This window comes from Erinaceus europaeus, unplaced genomic scaffold (genome assembly GCF_950295315.1).
Source record: "Erinaceus europaeus unplaced genomic scaffold, mEriEur2.1 scaffold_265, whole genome shotgun sequence".
Lineage (NCBI taxonomy): Eukaryota > Metazoa > Chordata > Mammalia > Eulipotyphla > Erinaceidae > Erinaceus > Erinaceus europaeus.
In genome coordinates, this window is record NW_026647878.1 from 12,612 (window position 1) to 18,156 (window position 5,545).

Below are 5,545 nucleotides of genomic sequence, written 5' to 3' on the forward strand. Positions count from 1 at the left end.
GGACCGGCATAAGGATCCTGGTTCAAGCCCCCAGCTCCCCACCTGCTGGGGAGTCACTTCACAGGCGGTGAAAGCAGGTCTGCAGGTGTCTATCATTCCCTCTCCCTCTCTGTCTTCCCCTCCTCTCTCCATTTCTCTCTGTCCTATCCAACAATGATGACATCAATAACAACAATAATAACAACAATAAAAAAATAAGGACAACAAAAGGGAATAAATAAGATATAAAAAATTTTATTTTTATTTATTTTTAAAGATTTTTTAAAATTTATTTATCCCCTTTTGTTGCCCCCTCTTTTATTTTTATTGTTGTAGTCATTATTGTTGTTGGATAGGACAGAGAGAGGAGGGGGAGACAGGGGAGAGAAAGACAGACACCGGCAGACCTGCTTCACTGCTTGTGAAGCAATTCTCCTACAGGTGGGGAGCCGGGGGTTTGAAACAGAATCCTTAAGCTGGTCCTTGTGCTTCGCGCTACGTAAAATATTTTTAATAGAGACATGCAGAGAGGATATAGAGAGAGACAGGGAGACCAGAGCATAGCTCAGCTCTGGCTGGTGGTGGTGCTGGGGATTGAACCTGAAACCTCAGAATCTCAAGGGATGAAAAGAGTTTTGCATAGTAACCATTATGCTGTCTCCCCAGCCCTGGCCTTTGGATGGACTAATAGGAAACAATGAAATTTAACTACAAAGACTATAGGTAAGCCGAAAATGTGACTAACATTTCACGAGGGCAATGCAAGGGCTGGTGGGAGAGTGGAGGCTTTTGAGCTCCCCAGGAGTTTGAGGAGTGTGTGTGTGGGGTGTCAGGCTTCAGAGAGGAGGGATTCCAGTCACAGACCAAAGCTGACTAGCTGCACGACCTGTGGGGAGATAGGTTGTTCAGATAACAGTCATCCTCTGGCAAGAGATCTCTCTCCTGTCTAAATTCTGCTATAAATTAAGGGAGACATGAAAATCTACCTTGAGGGAGGGAGTAGATAGCACAATGGTTATGCAAAGAGATTTTTCATGCCTGAAGCTCCAAAGTCCTAGGTTCAATCCCCTGCACCACCATAAGCCATAGCTGAGCAGTGCTCTGGTAAAAAAAAAAAAAAAAAGAAAGAAAAGAAAAAGTCTGTCTTGAACCTACTGAGTCTTCATGATGATACACAGGACGACAGGGTATGCTTTTGAAAAATACGTATTTTATTTTATTTTAATGTGAGAGGGAAAAATAACAGAGAGATCAGAGCACTGCTCAGCTCTGGCTTATGGTGGTGCTGGGGATTGAACCTGGGATCTCAGAGCCTCAGGCAAGAGAGTCATTTTGTATATGTTGGTCTGTTTCTAAGACCCCTTCTGTTGCATTGCTTAATGCTATGGTCTATTTACATAATCACTGCTTTACCTGAGAACCTCCCTGCCTACAGGGCATTGGTTTAATCCCCACTGGTTAGATGCAAACTAGAAACTTCTGCACCAGCTTTTTCTTTCTCCCCACCCCCTATCCTACGTACATCCTCTTTCAACCTGACACTTCCGCCTCAGGAGATATAAAGGACAGGATTTTCTAATGAAGAGAGATTAGATAGATTGCACTGCATTTCTCATCAATAAACATTGAACTGCGTTCCCAGCTCAGCCATGAGTCCCTGGTCATCTGTCTCCCACCCGCGAAGCTAGCCTGGCATATTGGTGCCCGAACAGGGACCAGCAGTATAACTATTACTCCTTCACCCAAAGTGGTATACTTATTTCTGGGGAGCGGGGTGGCAGAAGTCGTAGATGTTCTGACAGCCCCCCTGTCCCCCAGTGATAAAGTGTTGGAAGGATGTGAAGAACAGCTGTCCTGTTTATATGGTCTGGGGGATCGAGGTGTATTCATTTCTACTTTTTAACGGTCACTTGATCCAGCACTTTCACTACTGGGGCAGGTTTCTATACCCCCCAAAATTATATCCTAAAGATATATTTTACTCCTATATTCACAGAAGGGCTAGTCACCCACTAGCCCAGGATTGAAGGCATCCCAAATAGTAAGAGGTGAGGGAAAAGTAAAATGGGGTCTTTGCCTTCAGGGGACTATTGTGCAACCTCAAAGAGGAAGGTAATCCAACCAGAGGCCACAGCATGGATGGGACTTGGTGGACATGTCAGCTAACCACAAATAAAACAAGTAGTGCAGGATTCTGTTTGCTTTTCTTTTTTCTTTGTGCCTCCAGGGTTGTCACTGGGGCTCGGTGCCTGCACTGTGAATTCAGTGTTCCTGGAGGCAATTTTTTTCACTTGACTGGAGAGGAAAGAGAGAAATTAAGAGAGGAGGGGGAGATAGGAAGGGAGAGAGAAAGATAAGACACCTGCAGACCTGCTTCACCATTTGTAAAGTGTCCCCCCCACCCCCGATGGTGAGGAGCTGGGGGCTGGATCTCAGATCCTTGTGCGGTTCTTGTGCTTAGTACTATGTGCGCTTAACCGGGTGCACCACCACCCAGCCCAGAAGATTCTTTTCCTACCCACAGTTGCCAGACTCAGGAGCAAAACACAGGCCAGTGGCTGCTGGGGGAGGGGAGTTTAACAGGCAGAGGGGCATCAGGCTTGCAATGGTGGGAGCACACACAACACTACCCAACTGTACTTCATGGGGAAAGTAATTTTTCTTCTTCCTAAAGTAAATAAATATAAAGGCTGGCAAGTGCTGCGAAGTCTCATGGAGTCTCGTGTATAGTAACTGAGGCCCAGCCCTGGCTGAGGGTGGGGAAGTCTGGGTGGACTCTGTGGCTAGAGTCAGAGCTCTTTAAGGGGAGATAGCAAGGGCTAAAGTGGACCGTGTATGTACCTGGGGCACTTAGAGAGGGTTATCTGGAAAATTCACTTAAGAGGAGCAATCCCTGCCTGGCTATCAGCTCACCCTCCCCTCCTGACTCCAAAAGCCATTTCAGAGAGCCCACACCCTTTCAGAAGCCTGGAGAACAAGGTGTGTGTGTGTGTGTGTGTGTGTGTGTGTGTGTGTGTGTGTGTGTGTGTGTGTGTGTGTGTGTGTTAGTAAAGGGGTAAAAAGGTGAGAGATGGGAGACCTGGGAGGTAGTATAGTGGATAAGGCATTGGACTTTCAAGTATGAAGTTCTGGGGTTCCAAGTTCAATCCCCCATAATGCATCTTCCTTCTCATAAACAAATGAAAAAAATTTTTTTTCTCTTTTAAGCCAGAGGTTTGAACCCAGGTCCTTGCACATGGGAACATGTACATTTAACCAGGTGTGCCATAGCCCAGTCCTTGAAAAACATTTCAAGACAAGATGGGAGACAGCTAGGCTCCATGCACAAGAACTGGAGTTTGAACCCTTGCAGCACACAGAATGTGATGGACAACACAGGGCACCACTGCTGAGTCTCTGTTTCCATCTCAAAGTACAGAGAACAGCCACATCCAGCACCTTTAGCTAAGGGTCCCAGAAGCTGGTTGTCTGTAGGCTCTGGTTGGGCTCACTCAACCCCCATTCTGGGGCCACCATTTCCTCTATGCTTCCCCACCTGCAGTGCTTCAGAGAATCATCTGAGCATCTCAGAGGCCTGCTGAGGGGGTTACAGACTCAAGCTCATTGGAATGGCTTCAGAAGGATGGGAGAGAGAGACCCACCCTCCCCTGGGGAAGCACCGGCCTTAGGATGCTCAAGGGTCTGAGAACCTACAGCACAGGGGGCCTGACAAGCACCAGGAATAGCTCTGTAGACAGTGGAAGTGTCAATTGTCTCTCTCTGCTTCAAATGGAAAAGTTGGCTTAGGAGCGGTAGAATCAAGCATGTGTAAGCTGTGGTGAATGAGGAGAGAAAGAGAGGGAGAGGAAGGAAGGAAGGAAGGAAGGAAGGAAGGAAGGAAGGGAGGGAAGAAGGAAGGAAGGAAGGAAGGGAAGAAGGAAGGAGCTTAGAACCATCGCTGTTGCATTGAATGCTTAGACATTAGCCATTGCTGGTCACCGTGTGTATGTGTGTATGTTTGTGTGTGTGTGTGTGCATGTGTGTGTGTGTATATATGTCAATTCCTGTTCTCTTCACACTGGGGGCCACCCAGGTCTAACAGGAAATGAGCCCAGGGACAGGCAGAGCCTGCGCTGTGAGACCAAAGAACAGGCCCTTGAAATGTCACCCGTATCTCCCTGCTTCTGGCGGTGGTTGGGCTGGGTTGGGGGGGAGGGTTGGCTGGCTGGCTGGCTGGACCAGTTCAGGGGAGGATTGAAAGAGACCATAGGAGAAGATGTTGAGCACCCCCCCCCCCGAACATGGTTGTGTGACATCCTCCCTCACTGCTTTTGCTTTACCCCTTTCATGGGAGCTGGTCTCCTGTCCCCCTTTGCTCCCCCCTTGCCCAGGGATGGTATGGAGCAGGTGGAGAGCTGGGCTGGGCATCTGAGTGGGGTCTGGGCTGGGTGGTCTAACCTGTGAACATGGAGGAGGGCTTTCAAATCCCAGACGCAGGGGCCTGGCAGTGGCGCACCCAGTGACCATGTGCAGGGACCGGGATCAAACCCTGGCTCCCCACCAGCAGGCGGGATGCTTTATGAGTGGTGAAGCAGGTCTGCAGCTCTTTCTCTCTGCCTGTCTTCCCCTCCCCTTTCAATTTCTCTCTATCCTACCAAATAAAATTTAAAAAGGGAGGGGGGATGGATGGCCACTAGAAGCAGTGGATTCATAGTGCCAGCACAGAGTCCCAGCAAGAACCCTCGTGGCAAAGTAAATAAAAGGAAAATAAAAAATATCAGATACATTTTTGGGGTGGTGGTATAGAGGAGAATCTGAGAGAGGAGACCAAGATGGAAAGGACAGGAGAGGGGGTGGAGGAGTGAGGTTGACAGATCTGGCCAGCCCCCAGAGGACTGGACACCCCAGTTGAGTGGCCAGGAAGCAAGCCAGTAAGGAAGTCCCCTCAAGCTGTCACCACTGGCAGGAGGGGCAGGAAATGAGAGAACATTTACACTTTCCCAAATGTGAGGACAGGGGTTCGAGCTTCCCTAAACTACATGGGGGCACCATAGACAGGGGTAGCTCCATGGATGGTGAAGGTGTGCTGTGTTGTCTCTCTCTCTCCCCCTTCTTTTAACCACAGCACTGCTCAGCTCTGGCTTATGGTGGTGCGGGGGACTGAACCCAGGACTGAACCTGGGACTTTGGCGCCTCACGCATAAAAATTTCTTTCAGAACCATCATGCTGTCTACCCCTGCCCCTCTTTTTAAATTATTTATGTGGTCCAGGAGATGGCACAGTGGATAAAGCATTGGGACTCTCAAGCATGAGGTCCAGAGTTCAATCCCCGGCAGCACATGTACCAGAGTGATGTCTGGTTCTCTTTCTCTCCTCTCCTCCTATCTTTTTTTTTTTTTTAAAGAGTTTATTTACTCATGAGAAAGATAAGAGAGAAAGAACCAGACATCACTCTTGTACATGTGCTGCTGGGGATTGAACTCAGGACCTCATGGTTGAGAATCCAGTGTTTTATCCACTGTGCCGCCTCCCGGACGACATCTCTCCTCCTATCTTTATCATTAGTAAATAAATAAAATCTTCAAA